General features: G+C 42.5%; 1 protein-coding gene across 3 annotated transcripts in view; it reads left to right on the forward strand.

Moving 5' to 3' along the window:
- SETD5 (SET domain containing 5) overlaps window positions 1-18864 on the forward strand; it is a 65390-nt gene that overhangs the window by 6143 nt on the left and 40383 nt on the right. The window lies entirely within an intron of this gene.

Below are 18864 nucleotides of genomic sequence, written 5' to 3' on the forward strand. Positions count from 1 at the left end.
TCATCACAGCTCCAGGTAGTGCAGAGAATGGGAACAGAGGCATATTTTTCAGTGTGGTCATGTTTCCCAGCGCTGCTTCTGCCCAAATTACATCTTTCTGGGAATGCTTTAAGTCAGACTTTAGGACTGGAACCCCTGCAGGATGCTGGTGTGGAAACTGCTGCCAAGGAGCAGTTCTCAACTGTTTTTATGGGAGAGAGTGAGGAGGTGAGAACGTATCCTTGCTTGTAGGCAGGAAGGAGTACACTGGGAAAAGTTTGAGAACCAGTGATTTGGGAAACTGAAGTGCCCTGGGGGTTCAACATGGAGCCCTTAAAATAGCATGCCTCAACCTGAGCTGCACTATCAATTTATAGATACTTGGAAGAGTGCACAAGCCTTTTGCATTTGTGTGGCCTTTAAAGACACTAAAACATTATTTGCTGTGTTTCAGTGGCATTGAATTTGAATAGCTTATAATGTTACAAGAATGCTTTCAGTAACGTGGCTGTAGATTAACTTTCACTACAGCTAAGATCTGGAAGCTTCCTGTATAAATACATCTGAAGTGAACCTTTGAAGAAAAGATGACTGCTTGATGGAGTTAAGTAGGCTCTGTTTGACTGCAGAGGTGACTGGCTTGCTGGTTCAGAGTTCTCTTGCAGTTTTATGAACTTAAGGATGTTGGAGTTTGAGATGGCCTGGAAGTTAAGAGGGAACAAGCATGCTTGCAGGGTGAAAGTCAGGTTCTGAGCTTGTCACAAACTCGCTTTGTTGTGCGGTTCTTCTAATTTCCACCTCAGGCTTTGCTTGTATATGGAAATTTATGTGTTAAACTGGAATGGGTGTTCATGACGCACAGTATATTCACTGTACAGCTTTGTGCAGGTTTTTGGTGCACAGTTGTGTTCCGTGGCAGTTCAGGCTGACAGCCCTGTTCTTCCCAATGTCACTTTTGCCTCTCTTCTGGCCCATGCCTGCCCCAGTAGTGAACTATTCAGGAAGATTACCATTCAGAAAACAAGTGCATTTCATTTTTGAAAGGAAGAGTTTTCTGCTGGCTTCTGCCTGAACTGCTTGACTGTGGGGTCAGGGTAGCACCAGTGCAGGGAGGGATGGGGAGGCTGCACTGAAGCCGTGCCAGCTGAAGTCAGCTTGAAACTATTGCAGAACTGCACCCTGTGAGCGAGGTTACTCCGGGTGAAGTTACACGAGACAGCTGAGCATATCCAACTGCTCTGCTGCTGAATGGGGGAAGTTTTGTTCCCCCTTGCTCTCTCACCCAACGGGGAGTTCTGCCTTTTTTGTCTGCCAGCTCTGGTTCCTGCTGGATTCCTTTCCTGAACTCCTCCGGCTTGCTAACCCAGCAGAAAGCTGTGTTGGGGTTATTTTATGTTTTGGGTTTTGCTGGATTATTTTTTGCCAAGATAGTGAACTGAACTGGCTCACTGAGAGACTTGTCAGGCATCCAGAGCCCTCACAAAATAAATAGGGGAGAGCATATGGGTGGAAGTGCAGAGGATGTGGTGGGGACCGGAGAAGGGGAACAGGGTCTCCGCCTTTCGGTGCCGCACCCAGTGTGGCCAGCTCAGGCTGTCCCCTGTAAGTTCACACTCCTCTGAAAGGAGAGTGAGCCACCATCCCTGCATGCTGACAAACCTGTGCCAGTCCCTGAGTTTGTGCCCTCGATCACTGTGTGTGGAGCGCTTTATTTAGACAAACCCTTAGCTCCCTGCTTGAAAATTGGTGATGTAGTCTTGCCTTCATCTGTTCTTGTTTGTTTGAGAAGCTGGTCAGATGTGGGTTTTAATGTAGGCTTGATCTGTGATGGTGGAGAAGTGCTACAGCCTAAGCTTGCTGCTTAACTGTTTCAAACCAGCAAAATATTGTAGGTATACTTTTGCAGAAAGTCAATACAGCTGAAAGCTGGAGTGATGGCTCATTTTGGAAGATGGAAAAAAGTTAATTAGTATAAAAATATTACTAATCTGTGTAAGTAAATGCACCACACAATGCTTCTTATATATATATATATATTTATTTATTTTTTTTTTTTTTTTTTACCTTGGAATTAGAAAGTCTTTGTTTTGTATTTGCTTGCCAGTTGTTACGGGTAATGAAATATCAAGGTGTGCAGAAAATTATAAATTACTGAAGATACACTGTCAAATGTATAAAAAAAGATAATGGTGTGAATTCCATATAAGTTCACTGAAAATAAATAAAGTATGACTGGAACAACACAAAAATGTAATTCAGCCAAGGTCAGTTGCAGCAGAAACTTCAATCCTGTTTCTTCAATATGGAAAACTTGGTTATAGCGAATTTGAAATAAAGCAATTGTCTGTGCACACAGATCCTGTGTGCTGCTCTGTCTGCTCACTGTAAGCTGAGGCTTTGTCTCAAACCTAGTGAGACTACTTGGTTTAACAGAACTTGAGGCAGCATTTTGGCTGTTTGTGTTTGAATAAAGGTATTTAAATGTTAGCATGTCATGACATCTCCAAACGCGTATTGCTGTGCAAAAAAAATTCATGATGGGTGTGAGCAGTATGTCTCATAAGCAAGAAATCTCATCTGTTGCAAGGGTAATCTTTTATTTAATGAAAACATTTGCAAATAGCCCCAAATCAATCATTTTGCCATAAGAGAACCAAGCAGAGTGTATGTGCTGCCTTATCTTTACAGCGACAGCAGTTGTGAGGTTTTGCAGTGTGGAGCTGAACGCCCAGGTGAGCACTGGGTGATGTGTATGGAGAGCTCTGGGGACTCCATCTGAGTGCTTTTGTCTGCTCCCCACCCATGCCCCAGGCTAAGGTCTCAGGCTTGGAACACATCATTTATCTGTGACAGGCTGGGCAGGAGGTGGAAAGTTATTCTAGGACGTTGCCTTTTGGGGTATGCCATCCCAAATCTGTCTCTTTAGATATGTCCCTTATCAGTAGGAAGGTCTCTGCTGAGGTTAAAGCTGTGACTTGTGAGATAGGCAAAGGAAATACCTTAACTCTACCCTGCAGTGGTGCTGTTCGGAGGGGCTGTTTCTTGCCTGCTCTGCCTGAGGTGGGAGGCACTTGGATGCCCAAGTCCCAAGGCTGTTGGCATTCTTTCCACACCTGTGGAAATCACCATCAGTGCTGCTGAGAGTGGTGCTTGTTACCTTTCAGCTTAGCTCCTGAAACACTTGGAGCATGGTGTGCTCAAAGTCAAGAAGCTGAGCACAGAAGTGTTTGCATCTGACAACACAAGTTTGATCTCTGGTGGATTCTCTTTGGCCACTATAGGTTCAAAGTATCTTTTATGAAATGTTCAGGTACAGAATTTGTAAGAAGATTAAAAACTCCCAAACTGGGGAAAGACTTTCCCCACAGGCTGCCATGGAACAACATAAGAGTTGAAATTGATGTGTCACAGTTCCTGTTTCCTGCTCCAGCATTTCTAAGTCTTACATGTGCAGACAGCAGTAATAAATTAATGAAGAATAAAGCACTAGCATGTTCTAAAAGTGAGACTATGCATTGAAACCTGCAGTCATTAGTTAAGCCTCTCTTGGATGCAGTTTGGGACTGTCAGCTTGAAGCTGGTCAGCAGAAATTTGTTGAATCACACGTGCAAAGAGAATCCCAGGGAGAATGAAATGGGATGTTCAAATGTTCATCTAAGTTACATGGTTTTTGCAGAACTGTATGAAAGTGTAAGCAGGTTCCTCTCCGTGAAATCCTTCATTTGAAAATTTTTTTTTAACAGTTTTTAAACAGTGTCGCACAGCAGAGATGGATGGGGAGCAGGCTGTTCCTGTAAGCAAAGTTTGTAGCTTTCTGTTGCTCTTCCAGTGTCAGAGTTTAGGCGTCATTCCTTTTTCTGAGTAATAGTGAAGCAGTCTGTTCCCATGAGAGTCACTGGGCTGAGGCAATACTTGAAAGGAATTCTAAAATTTTCAGTTTCACATGAAGAGAAGGTTGTGAAGGAGGAAAAAAGTAGCTTTGACACATATTTAAAAAATGTTGGAAACTTTTTGTTGAAGTTGTTGAGGGATGGTTTTACTGAAATGGTACATGATTTTAAAATGTAGAAATTTGTCTTAAACAATTGGACTTTCTATGAAATTCTGTTAGTACTGAAAAGGTATCATTTAGTTTAGGTTAAAATCTCTGCAGTTACACTGATCATTGCTGATTTCTGAAGTCTGATGCTTCCCTCCCAGGATATGTGTGTGGGTCCTTAGCTTTTACTGACCAGGAATCAAACGTGTGAAATGGCCAGTGGCTGAAATGTTTTTCACCCTGAAAGTTCAAGATGAAGTGCTGGCAAGATGAAGGGCTCCCACACCTGTTCTGCTTAGAGCTAGATACAGCCCTGGCTTTCATGTCTAGAAACATTGTATGTGACATCTCAGGAGTGGTATTTTGATTTTACTGGTAAAAATATTAAGGCACAAAAAAGGACTTGCATAGGACATCTTATAAGCAGTGTGGATGTACTACATATTTGGTTTGGGGGTGTTTTTGGCTTTTGGTCTAGCGGTGCTAATTGCAGTTTTAGGTGGCTCTCTCACCCACACCAGTCATCACCTCTGCCTACATGTCCATGTTCTGTAGTGTTGTGTTCCTTCTCTATGTACCTTCACTTTCTTTCAGTAAAGCTGTCAGTGGTTTTAATACTGCTGTTAGTAGGTGTGGTGGGGAGTGCATTGCGTAGTGGATACAGGTGAAAACATCTGTGTGAGTTGATGATGGGGAAGCATGGTAGTATGAGCCAGGGTGTTTTCCCTGTCTGTTTTCACTAGTTTTGTAATGCTCCAAGGTAGTTTGGGTTATGAACAATGCTGCTACTGATTTGTAGCCACAGGACTGATAAGCTATGTAAAGGGGCCTTCAGAGTACTTAGGCAAACTGTGTTTGGATATGTAGTGTGCACAAAATCTATCTGCATTACTCAGGAAGATAATTCTTGTCTGTGCTATTTTCCTTCTGTGTTTAGATCATTCTCCTATCCAACTCTTACCCAGCTGAGGTCTCAATAGTTCTCAGTTTTTCCATAATGACAAAATCAAATTAGCCCTATGAGTGGTGCATGTGAAATTCCTTTTGGTTAAAGTACATTGCCCTGAATATTTCCAGGCTGTTTTTATTTTTCTTGTGAGAATTCAACGTCTTGTGTTTGAAAGAGAAAGGAGAAAAGATGCAGATGAGGAAATGCTGTTGTTTAAGGTACAGGGAGGAACAAGTAACTTGTTTCTAGAACATAATCTGTCCAGCTGTGACTTAGTCATCTTCAGTCTTATATAAAATGCATCCAGTCTAAATAGTTGAGCATCTCCCTCCTGAATGCGGCAAACCTTTTATGCCTGTGTGAAGATAGGAAGCTGTAACAGGCGCAAGGCATCATCTTAGGAGTACCTTCATACTTGGGAACCTGCAGCATCCATCATGCTGTCAAGCCTCATTTACTCATGTGATGGGATTTTTTTTATTTTATTCTGTTCCACATTTTTTTCAAGCTTAGAGAGATTCCTTGCTGTTGGCAGAGAATACAGCACTAATAATTCCAGACAGGAGAGCAGAGAACGTAACGTGAGAACAGGGGTGACTCTTGAATCAGACTGAAGGTTTTGTTCGCCTGTGACAGGGCCAAAAATTGATGTTTGAGGAAGAATGTAAGGTGAGGAGATCACAGGATCTTGGCTAATGTTACTAATTTCAGTGTAGTAGTTCCTGCTGTTACATTACATGCAGCCCTGCTCTTAGTCACTGGGATTTCACATAGCTGTTCTTTAAGGAAAGGGGGATAACTTGACTATTATGAAATGCTTTTATATGGATAAATGTGTTTCCACACAGGTCCTTTGTTTATATAATTATGGAGGTTTTGGAGGGGTGGGGGAGATTTTTCTTAGTGACAAGCAGGAACTTGTAAGCTTTGTAGGAACTGGCATGTGTGAGTTGAGAGATATTCTGTGCTAGTTAAGGGATGATGGACAGCCTTGTTTAGGTAGGCAAGAAAACTGATGTTGTACAGCAGCAACACTGCTGAGTGTGTTGTTAAATGTATTGATAAAGAGAGGTGTTGATAAATCTTATGACTGTGGACATAGAAGATGACTTTTAAAATTTTTCAATACATTTCCCATTAGTACACATTTCATGAAACTGGGGAAGCTGGCATCTTCAGTCACATATGTATGCAAGGGAAGGTCTCCTTAGGAGGGGTACTTGGAGCTGTGCTTCACTTGGGTAGTTGGAGCCATTCTTCAAAGGCTTCTGAGAAAGTGTTTGATGTAGTTTTAGTTCTAAAATAAAAGTTCTACAGTTTTTTTTCATAAGAACTACAGATACACTGTGCTCACTGTGAAGACTTAATAGCTTGGGTTGATGCTGCTTGGGGACCTCAAGGCTGCAGTGCATTGCATGATTTTTGTGGTAAATCCATATACTGTTTTTCAGGCTGTGCTTGACAAACATGGCCTAGCTCTCATGTAAACTGCAATGCCATGTGTAAAAATGACTAGGTGAGATTTTCCATTCTTTGTTAGGTGGAAAGTCAGATCATCAGAAGGTTATTTTTGGCCTTAAAATACATAGTTACGCAAAGACTTAGTGACCCTGGAGAAGAAATGAGCAATGCCCTGAGCAACTGATCCAAGTTGGCCCCTGCTTTGGGGGTAGGAAGACAGTGTTTCAGTCAGTTTAACTTTCAGTGGTCCCCTTCAAATCTGGATTATTCAGTGGTTTAATGCAAGACTGGGTGTAGGAGGTCTGGGGGGACATGCCTGTTTTAGGTGGAGAGGGCAAAAGATGGGAGGAGGAAGGCCATACTCTGATACTGGAAATATTTGTGCTGGAGAAATTGCATTAACAGTGGAGACCTGAAATATCTGAGACTGGAACTTGGCAAGGACACACCTAACTTTATAGATGTTTGTGAGATGAAACCAGATTTTAATTCACTGTTCTTTAGATTCTTTTCATCTGCATAGCATAAAATATTTGATGATTCTTGATCACTAGAGAGGTGCTATTGGGTAATAAAGTATATTTAGGGATCTCTGAATTGTTTTGCCACATTTCAACCAAAGATGTGAATCCATCCAGATGCAAGGTGATGCATTTGTTATCAAAACAGCAGACCCACCTATAAATTGTGAAACAGCGTCTTGAAAAGCAGTAGCTCAAAGGGCTTTAAGGTCTTTACAGCTTGTTGCCTCTACATTGTACTTGGGCCATTATTTTATTTAAAAGTGTTAATGTGATTCCTGGACATATTGAAGAGGAGGGGGGAAAAAGGGGGGAAAGGAATGTGAAGCAAAATAAGTAATCTTATAAACACAGCAGTGTTGAGACTGATACTGGAATTGAATTTTGGTTTCCATGCTTCAAGAAGAATGCCAGTGTATTAGGAGAGAATTCAAAGGACAGCTGCAGAAATGATCCAGGGACTGGAAAATAAGCCTCATGATGTGAGGTTTAAAGGAGCTCAACTTACTCAGCTTATTGAAAAGACAATTGAGAGAGGACTTGATCTTTCTGTAAAAGGACTTGTGAGATTTGCTGACAAAGACATAGCAATATCAACTGAGGTTAGACAAATTCAATTTTGAAGTACAGTTTCATCACAATGATAGTAATTAAACATCAGATTTGTTTACAGACAAGGGGAAAGGAGCAAACATTCATCTTAGTCTTTTACGAAAGGCCCAACTTAGTTATTTTTGGAGAAAATACATTGCAATTTATTTTTTAAAATTATGATAATATGCCTTTCCTGACACTGGGGTTTAAGAATCTTTGGAGATTTTGTGCCATGATCAGTTGGTGCAAGTTCAGGTACGTGAACTTGCAGTCACAGCCAAGATCGTGAAATTAAGATGAATTTAGAGGAGAAATAGTTAAGCTGGTGCTAGAATACTGCCTTGCATAACACACATGAGATGTGAAGGGAACTCTGAAATTTAATGCTTTGTGGTCTGCATCACTGGAACGCAGCTCTTTCCCATACTGTGTTTCTTCAGATGTTTAAGATATGGTTAAGGCTTTCTGAAAGCCCCTACAGAGAAGCCCTGATGTAACTGTGTACACTCACGGTATTCAGATGAGCATTCCTGCATTCTGGTTGGCCGCAGCAGAAGTCTGTAAATCTTTCTCATCCTTTTTTAGAAACAGTATAAAAAAAATTGCACAATGGCAATATGATTATAATTCTTCTGATAGTAAGCACAAACTCTCCTGGTAGGTTTCATTCTTAAATGAATGTAGGATATTATCTATCTCTCAAGTTAACTGGACTTGTTCAGAAAGTTTATTTGTGTTTGAAACAAATAATTGTAAGAAGTGGTGTTCTGATGGCACTTGTTTGCTGGTTTTCATGCTGTCCAAATGAGAGTACTTTAGCAATTCTACTTGTCCATCACATTGTAAATTCACCTGGGGAATCGAGTGACTCAGTTTGGTAATGGCTCCAGATCATGCTTCTACTTTTTATTTGCAGTTGTGCATTCCACCACTCCCTTGACGGCTGCCAAGTTTCTGTATTTCCATAGATTACCTTGTTCCAGATGCCTTTGCAGACATGCAGAGCTCTTAAATTCCCTGCTGGCAGCTCTCAAAATCTGCTGCTTTGTGCAGGTGGAGCTCTCGCGGTTGGTTCTGCCTGAGTGCATGCTCGTCCTTGCCTGTGCAGAGGAGGACCTTGAGCTACCTGGGCTGCTCTTTTCTCCTGTGTGGCTGCATTCCTGCCTCTCCTCTCTTCCTCCTCCAGGTCCAGTAAGGGAGGAGCCCCATTGCTGTCACCTCTGCAGCTGTGCAGTAAGAAAATGCTTCTATGTCCTATGGAAGAAAAGGCAGCTGAACGTTTTTCTGAACATTTTCTATCAATTTGTCACATAAATTGTGCTGTTTCTGAGGTGGGAAATAAGTTGTCTGGCAGCTGGAAGTTTCCTTGCTTAGGGCTAGAGGGATAGCAAACTGCAGGAACGTGTTGGGGCACTACACAGCATAAAGCAAAGACCTCCAGCTTCGAGATCAAGTGTAGCAACCCCTGCTACTCACCTTGTCCAGACAGCCCTGTCTGCCTTAACCTGCATGAGCAGCTTGCAGGAAAAAGTCACAGCTGCACACAAAAGAGGTTGTGAGGGCTCAGTTTAAGAGTAGGGAAATCTGCCTCTTCCTTGCCTTCCCTCTCAGATGTGTCACTGTCCCCCTCTCCACAGCATCACGAGGCTGATGGAGAGGACCTGCTGGAGAAGGGCTGTCAGTCTGTTCAGCCTGAGCAACTTTTCACATTTCAACCTCTTTGTTTCGTCCTGTGGTTGTACATACATGTGCTTAGTTGCATTTATGATAATCATGAAAAATACCCTGAATGTATTACTCTGCTCATAATTCAACATTCAAAAAAGATGGAGGTAGCAGATAGCATTACAAAGATGTATTACAGAACCACTCACTCAGCATGGCTTTCGTGTGAGCTTTAGGTGAGCACTCTTGGCCAACTGTTTGATGTCAATGCTCCTGTGTTACCACCCACAAGCAGTTAAGGTGGTTGTTGGTGTGCTGTGCTCTTCTCAAAGGAAGAAATTACTAATTTATGTGCAAGTCATCAGAAATAAGTCAGGTTTAAGTGATTTCTGTCTTTTTTCAGTCACTGGTTGCAGGTGTTTGACTGCTAATTTCTGGTCATCTGCATTTACTTTGAAAATGTGTTCAACTGGATTATCTGCTTTTTATCTTGTTAATAAAAAAATGGGCTATTCAAAAAAGTGATCATGGCTCTCAGCACTGTCTCGCCAAGCTTTGCATTTCTTGCCAGCAGTTAGGAAGTAGGTATTTGGGAGTTTCCTGAATAAGCATTACACCTTTTTCTCTGCGATTGTAAGAGCAAGTCTGTGATTATATTGTTTTATAAAAAAAACATACCAAAGTGACTTTTAAAAATTTATATTCCTTAAATCTGGTTGGGCCAATGTATTGCTGCTGCTGTCTTATTCTGTAAATCTGACTACTGGGTGAACATCCTCTCTGCATGGAGGATCCAACATGCAGAGCTGGGGCATGCTGAGTCAGTGGTACCTGCATTTTGGGACCAGTGCATATCTTACCAGTGCCAAAATACCATATAATGTGAGATGCAACTCATCCAGAAAAGTGAAACATGATAAAGAACATCTCTTGGACACTGTTCAGCATCATTGAGTGGCTGGAAGCCCCAGAAGGGGAGCTAAGGGTTTTTGGCTGATGCTGCCTTTGGGCCTCATGAGTGCTCTCCACCACTGTCCTACTGACTCAGTCTGCTCTCTAACAGGTTTTGGGCTGGGAAAAGCACATTTGCCAGAAATGTGTGAATTTGCTAGGAGTCCCAGAACCATCTTACATGACCATGAGTGCAACTGGGCACCAGGTCCTGGGCTACAGTTGGTGATGTCTCCTAGAAAGATGTCCCTGAGACAGTGATGTGGTGGGACAGTGCAGTGGGCTGAGTCTTGAAACGTATCTCAATGTGGGAATATTGCCAAAATCCTGTAAAATTCACTGGATTTTAATGCCTAACAGTGATTATGTAGCTCGGTAATGGATCTGACTCTTGCCATGTGCAGCATGGGTTGCAGGTGATTTTGTCACCCGGTTTCTCACTCGAGGCCCATCAGACAGACTGGTGTTTGTGGAACGTGGCTCAAGAGCATTACACAAGCCTGGAGTAACTTCCTTACAACACGGAGAAAAATGTATTTGCATGATATCGAGCCCAGGTGCAAGGCTGCAAAACTTGCCAGTCACAAACCACAGAGGCCCGGTTGGAGCTGGAATGGCACTCGGTGATGCTTTGGGCAGGAGCGAAGGGTCAAAACGAGTCCTGTAATGGAAAGCAGGGCTGAACCTTCGCGTGGGAGCTGCGGCTCCATAATTGCCACACTGTGTGATGTTGCCATGGCTGCCTGGGCAGTCCCTGCGTGGTTTCCTGATGTGTGAGAGCAGGCCGAGGCTGCCGGCGAGCGCAGAGCTGCCCTACGTGTTTGGGGAGCTCAGGCGTGCGCTGGCAAGCCGCGGTGATGGGAGGATCCCTGTGTGGGAGATTGGAGGCTTTGAGCTCAGTCTTTTCCCCATCTCTTCCCTCCCAACAGATCAGAGAAAAGGCTGTGATTTTTGCAGGACTTTAAAACACCTTTTTTTTTTTTTTTTTTTTTTTTTTTACTTTATTCTCTCCCTTGTAAAGTTCTTCATTCTGCCTTAAGCCGGGGTCGTGCTAGGAGCGAGGCTGCAGTGTGAAATGGAGAATCCTAAGGGCATGAAGGAAGGCCTGGGGGGGCTTGCCGGGCCTGGGGGACTCTGGCATGTTTTGATCCCAGAGCCTTTGGCTGCCTTGCCATCTGCATAGCCTGTGAATAGTTTTCTCTGGCACAGACCTTGTTCCTTAGTGTTGCATCATCTCTGGGAGAAAGGCCAGGTCCGGAGCCCCAGCACAAAGGCTTTCTGAAGCCGATGAAGCTTGTTCTGTGTGCGGAGCGTCTCTCTCCTTCCTGTCGTCCTTTCCATGAGATTCCTGAAGCGGCCTCCGTCCGACAGCCCCCTCGTCAACAGCTGCTTTTTCTCCGCCGCTTCCTGCACACCTGGCTGATGCAACGTCTGCCTTGGAAGCGCTGCCGGAGTCTCCTCTGAAGCTGGGTTGTTTGCCCCGGCGGGGAGTGGCCGGGCAGGCAGCCCTGTCACGTGGAGGCCCTAAATAGATGTATAAAGGACGTACAGCGAGACCTCGAGGCACAGGCAGAGAGTATTTAGTGGGATTATGCAGAAATCTTTTTTCCGATACTGGGACTGGAGGTTGCAGTCCTACTCCTGGCAACTTGTTAGTGGTTAGGCTTCCACTGGTTGTAAGTTCAGGATACTGCTCTGTGCCAGTAAATCCTGCTGATTCCCCTTCTATATTCAGCGACTTCCCGTGACTCTGGACTGTCTGAATTCTCATGGGAACTGTAATTCTCTGGCTTTGGATTTGATCCTAGTTATTGCCCTTTATTGCTGAGTTTCCCCCTGACCTTGCATGTGGTACAGGCTTTTCTCTCTGAAATACCTTCAAAACGCAATTTCAGGGTCTAAAGGTTTTTTCTTTTTGTGGGGGGGTTGTCTAACAAGCTTTTAAATTTAAGGTTTGTCTGCTTAGGAAAGTTTAATAGTTGCATGGATTAAACCATTCATGTGAATACTATTGCATCCACAAGCAACAGAATTTAGAACAAGGAAGCACTTTGGTCTGCTGAGATTGAACCAATGTTATTTACATTATTTAAATGAATCTTGAGTCTTACTTGATCTGTAGCAGTTTTCTGGTGTAGGCAGGTCTCTTAAAACCTGAAAACATAGGGATATATATGGACAAGGTGTGGTGAACTGAGCAGTGGTGTTTCCATTATTGCTGTTCATTGTTATCAGCCCCATTGAAGAAATTGATTGCCCCTAGAACAGTGTCTAAATGGGAATATATATTTTACCTGTTTCTGCTTTTAGTCCAGTCTTCTTGGCATCAGCTGCAATTGATAAGACATGGCAGTGTTTCCTTCCTGCCACCTGTTTTGGCAAAGACTTAGAGGAGACGGTCGCAGCAGTAACATCAGCTGCCACAGCTGGATTCACTGGAGGTTGGTTGTCAAACTCTTAATCTCAGAGTATCTGTTCTGAACCTTTTTGTTTGCATTTTTGTGACATACAGGCATTTGACTGTTCTCCTTCACCTCATGGGAAAAGAGAGCAGCAACCTCACAGTATAGGACCAGCATAGCAATTAGGATGTGTTCCCTGCAGAATAGTTTTGCCCCATGACTGTTACAAAATCAAAAGTTTGTGGAACTGGAAGAGAAAAGGGATATTTTTCCTCTCTCCTATTCCATGTACTTTAGTAGTTTCTGTGTCTTCAACTGTGGTGTCTTATGTGTAATCCTTTTTTTCTCTTGTATTACTATATATTTTCCAGAAAATAGTAGAGAACTGTATTTGCAAAAATAAAATGTAATAAATATAATAAAATATACTAAATTTAAAAATACAATTTTAAATGCTTCATTATTAGAATAATTTGTCACCTTCACCAGCAGCTTGGAATGCTGTGAGATAGAGCCACTGTAAAGTAATGTTTTTAGCATAGAAAGGGGTTCTTTTTGAGTCTGGGATTTTTCTGAATTTCTCCACTATTTCTGTTATTAATTTAATTTTATTTTGATGATTTCAGATTTTCATAGTGTTGTGATGTTTTCTTGAAGACTTCCTCTGTTTATGACCCTTAAAGTTATGTGGGCTTTAATATGACGTTCCTGGTTGGGATAGTCCTTTTTGCATTGCATTGTTGTCCTGCCTTTAAAACATTGTCTGTGTCACCTGCTCAGCACACTGTGTGTGCAGACCATGCAGATGCTGCCAGGTCCCTTCTCATCAGTGTGGGGTGCAGGCAAAGTTCCCTGGCGTGTGCCTGCCACCTCTATATAAGCATACCTCAGAATAATTTGGTCTGCCATGGATCACTGCTACTCTGCAATTTGCTTCTGCTTTCTAATACGGCATTTTTATGGAATTAGCCTTATGAATGACTCTTCAACCAATTTACAATCAATAGAAATTAAACTTTACAGTAAGGTTCTGTGATGCAATTTGGATGTTTTAAGAAAGTCCAAACAAACCCTTGTCTGGCATCTTTACCTCTGGAGCATATTGAACGGTCAAGGATGTGAATGAATAGTCCAGGACAAAGTATTTCTGGAGGCAAAGTCTTACCTGCCCTTTTTTTGTCTCTTACTAAATTTCTCTTCTATTTTTTATCATAGTAGCTGAATTCTTTAATGATTTCAAAAGAAAAACAGGATTTTGTTTTGGTTTGCATAATATCTTGACTGTCAAAGCAGCAGCAAAGTTTTGAGGTTATTCTTTTTGCTTTTCAAAGTAATTTCTGCAGTCTTGGGTCAGTTGCTAAGAGTACTTGACTATGCATTTTGTAATTTCTCTGCTTGGTTTAATTTCTATCAGTTGCTCTCTTGTTATTTGTAGTCCCTTAAGGTGTAGTTCACAGAGGAGTTTAACTAAAATTGATGTTTCCTTCATGAGATAAAACGATGGAATTGTGTGGATGGATATTGTGAAAATTGCCTTAAAATGGCTTAAACCTAGTTTAATTTTTTTATTAAATTTACTTACTTTCCATCTGTTTCCAAATTTTATCAAAATCAGTTTAACTTGCTTGTACCTCAATTTTAATAATGGCTTACATAGCCTTCCCTGAACAACTTTATCATGCTGACGTTGGCTAAGTAGGTGTATGCATAAACATGTGTTGAGGTAGTGTTAGTGCTTTCACAGACCACTTCAAGAATAATGGGAATTGTTAATATGATTTCATATCTTGTAGGGAACAACTTGACTGATGCATAGGCCCATGGATACCAAAAGCATTTTTAATCATCCATATTCTAAAAGCAGTAGTCTTGCTATTCCCTGATCTTTGACTCCAGCTCTTGTGAGTGTGATGAGCAGGAACAGCTCTCACTGGGTTCTTGCTTTTTGACATTTTACAATTTTAAAATGCTGTTATTCTTGTTGTAAGAGCTTGTTGGTGTTTTTTCAAGGTTTTCTAGATCCCAGAGAGCAAAATGAACTCTGAACCAAATATGTACATATAAGCATTTCTTTTTGCATATGGTTGGATACATGTAAACCAGGGGACAATTTTGAGAAAGGCCTAAGACAAATCTTTAACCATTGTGCTGTACTTGTCAATAATTTGGTTATCATGGTATACATAGCTAGTAATGAATTCCAGTGTTGCCTGTTACTTTGATCCTTCCTGTTGTAGACCAGGACTGAGTTCTCCCAGACCCTGTGGGATGGAATTGCTGTCTTGCTTTGTCAGCCCACCAGCAGATGATGTATGGATCTAATGATAATAGTGAATACTTATATCAGTATTTCATTCTTTGAAACTGGCACAGTTGTTTCCTTGCTGCTTAGTGAACCCAGCTTGTTTTCAGAGCAGAGCTAAGCATTCATATTGGTAGATTGAGGCACAATTCAAGTACTTTTAGCAATCTGTTTCACAGGCAGTTGGAGCTAAATTATCTAAGGCTTTATCTGCTCTGCCCCTATGTCTGTGTAGATGTCCTTATAGAACAACATGTCTGAAATTCAGGGAATTTGATGCATTTTTTTTGACCTAACTGTTAAATACAGAAAACCTTGATCTGTTTCTGTTTGCTCTAAAGGTGCTTTCCCTTCTGTTAAGGATCTGACCTTGACATGAGGTTTGTGCATGTACAGGGAGTGCTTGATTGGACTCAGGTGGACTGTGCACATATTTGAGTGGCACTGGCTGATGAGAGGACTATTTCAGCATGGTAATGGAAGCTGTTCCTGTTTACATTAGATGTCCCATAGATTTTGATTATTCTGAAATTTCCAGGGGAAAAGATGAATGATGAAAATCTAAGATGCTAACACTTGTTACACTGCTCCACATGCCAAGTGATTTGCCACTGGTGCAGATGACAGTGTAAGTATGAACTCATGAGACCTTGCTGTTTCTGTCCCAAATGAGGCTGGCTGAGAGGATGCCAAAGAAGGCTGCATGGCAGAGCTGCTGTTACCAGTTTTCCACCAGCTCTGGACTGACCTGTGGTAGTATGAGGTGCAGGAGAAGAAAGTGCTTTGAATTTGATATGACTGGTAGTGGCGTGGGAGCTTAAAAAATCTGCAACTCATTATACACAGAGCTCATCCTTTGTAGGTGACTTACAGGCCCATTGCTGAGCATAGAGATGATGGTGGTTATTGTTCAGACACTAGTAATTCTGGGTTGTCATAAGTCTGGAATCTGTTTCCAGTTTGGGACTTCAATAACTGGAGATGTTGGGAAGTGTGGCGAGAGGTAAAGGAAGTGCTTTGTCTGTCCTTTACTGTCTGCAAACAAGAAGTGGTTGCTGTCATTGCACATAGAGGTGATTTCCCTGTTCTCCCTGCCCTGGCTCACATGTTGAAGTTCTGCATAATCAGAAAAAGCTTTTGTCAGTTTGTCCACGATACGGTTTTACCAGTGTTACCTTTTTATCTTTTTTGGCCATGCATAAGACACTGGATGCACAATGGTAAAGTATTTCAGGTTCTCTGTGGCCACAGACTCACAGATGTGCACTGACCCTGCTGAGGAGCAGGATGAATCTCTGTCCTCCCCCTGCTTGGTAACTGCATTGCCCTTGAATCTGTGACCGTGGGACAGTGCAAGGGACACGTTCTGTCCCCCCTGACATTGTCAGCATCACCTGAGCAGCACCAAAGGGTGATGGAGTCTGAACTTAGGTAGCACATGCAATCTGTGAGGCTGTGCCCGGGGTTTTTTCTCTGCAGGTGAATTTTTCAAGACGCTCACAAATACTTTGTAGAGTCTGTCAGCAGATGTTGCGCACCATGGGTGCCCGGAGGTGTGTGTATGACTGGGACATGAGTGAAGACAGGTACAACCACATCTTGAAAGAGGAAGCTCTGGTGAGCTCTTTGACTCACCATGCTTGATTGTCCCTGTTAGTACAGACTTTTAACACCACAAGTAATAAAGTGAGTTTCCAGCAGTAAATTTTCTGCATCTGCTTTATTTGTACATGGATGGCACTGGCTGTGGAAGTGAGCCAATGCAGCACTGCAGCCATTGCATCCTAAACAGTGTTCTGAAAATTCAATTCACTGTTACAGCAGCAGGTGTTGCTTAACCTTCGCTTGGCCAGCTTAGATTTATTACAGTCCTTTCTGTCAATGCAGGATGTTACCTGAAATAACTGAATAGCATATATTCACAGTGTAGCCAAGGCAGCCACTCACAGTGGCTCAGTCCCTTGGCATGTGACCTGTGCTGAGAGAGAACTGGGGATCCCAGCTGGGCTGGCTGTGTAGGTGGATGCTCATCTGGGCTGTTCTGATGATGTTGGGGAAGACCAAGTATCTTTATACCAGTCTGACTGGTTAAGGAGGCTGGTGTGTAAGTGCCAAATGTGGGGGGAAAATATCTTTAAATGCTGCACTTTCAAAACCAGCTAAATATTACCTACCTGTTAGGCCATCAAAATTCCCGTTTCCATTTGATTTCAAGAAGAATTGTGTTGTAAGGCAGACAGATTTTTGCTGTGGTCTGAAGCTCATTAGATTTTAATTAAGACTTTGAATTTAGTAAAACTTCTTCCAGTGGCAGCTGAGAGAACTGGGTGTGACTTCTGTTTTTTTTCTTCTTCAGCTGTATTTTTGGGGGTAGAGGTAGGAGGGACATTGGGGATTGAATATAAAGGAAATTGCCCAGTTTGGTAGGTGAACATGTAGATCTCAACCCCAGAGTTTTCTGTCAGGCTGATGTTTTGCATGTTAGCAGGCCAAGTGTCATGGAGTCCAGACTGTAATGTAGCCTGAAGGTGATGTGGTCTTGGACAGCACTTGAAGCTGGTCTCAGCAATTCAATTTGAATTGTCACATTGTCACAGTTGAAAGTACACATAAAATAGCACCAAACAGTAAAATCTGAACATGGGTGATAGTTGGGCAAGTATTGCTGGGTCAACATAAAAGTGAAGTGGAATTTGCCTTGTTTAACCTTTCGGTTTGCTATTTCATGTTTCTCCAGTAATCTCCTTCCTAAAAATGGGAGTTCAGACCATATCAGTGCAGCAGCATTTGTACAGTACTGATAGAAAGAGGGTTTTCTATGAGAAGTGGGTGAAAACTTGTCCCAATTACTCCTGGACTGCCCAGGTATCCTGTGACTCTCCAGTCCAGAAGCTGCACCTGAAATCCTCCAGTTCTGCTGAGTCACAGGCAGGCGGGAGGCTGGAATTCATCCTGAACTGTCAGGCTGCTGCCAGCTGGGTACAGTCATTGGCAAAGGCATGAGATCAATAGAGGGAAAACATCTAAACAAGTATTTAGAAAGATTACTGGGTTTGGGGTGAGGAAGAGTTTTCCATGTTCCTTAAAGGGAAGGATGCTTCAGACACTGAGAAACTTGTCTTATTGCTTTTAACCTTGTGCTAGAGTTTTACGTGACTCGGTTGAAGCAGGGATTGATGTCTGTAGCTTTTAGCTGTATTTTAGGTGCAGTTTGTCTCATCTTGTGGCAGCGTAGAAATCACAACTCTTGTCACAAGCACAAGAAAGGGTAAATAAAACACGTCTGGAAGGTCCTTTTATTTTTCCTTTTTTTTTTCCCAGAAAACACACTCAAGGACACTGGGCTGTCTTGGGTTGGAACTGCTTGTGAGCTTAGTCCTGCCTGTTTCCTTTTTCATCTCCCACCTCCCTGTGAGACCATTGCTTTGGGGCATAACAGGGAATTGCCATAGACCACTTAGAAATCTTTATGTGCTACTTCTGTAATTCACTGTATGCCTGTCATACTCTCTGAAAGATTTTCCATAGGGATGTATGCTGAAGAAGGAAAGTATTTCCTTGTGCCAAGAGAAGTGACCTGCCTTTTAAGACAGGAAAAGGCAACATAAGCATGTAGCGTTTAAACTTTCTGACTCTCACTCTTCATTTGCCCTTATAGTGAGTGTGTGTTTTTGTCTTTCTGGGGGTTTTGTGTATTAAACAATGGCTGGACTGTGGTGTCCAAAGGCAGTTCCCTGTGAGAAATTCACTACCCACAGGAAAACTTGGCTCACGGCCTCTCTGTAGCCCAGGAGGGTTTGCTGGCAGAGCCCCGAGATGCCGGGGAGCATGTGACAGCAGGCTGGCTTGTCTGTGCTGCCGGAGCCAGGGAAAGGCAGTGGAAAGTATTCAAGGCTGCCCTTAAAGTTTAACGTGCAGAGAGGGTGGTTGTCACCGTTTTTCTTTGGTTTTGGAGCTACCTTTGCTGCTTGCAGAAGTGCAGCTTCTCTCTGTGTTGTGG

Source organism: Molothrus ater, chromosome 11 (assembly GCF_012460135.2).
Source record: "Molothrus ater isolate BHLD 08-10-18 breed brown headed cowbird chromosome 11, BPBGC_Mater_1.1, whole genome shotgun sequence".
NCBI lineage: Eukaryota > Metazoa > Chordata > Aves > Passeriformes > Icteridae > Molothrus > Molothrus ater.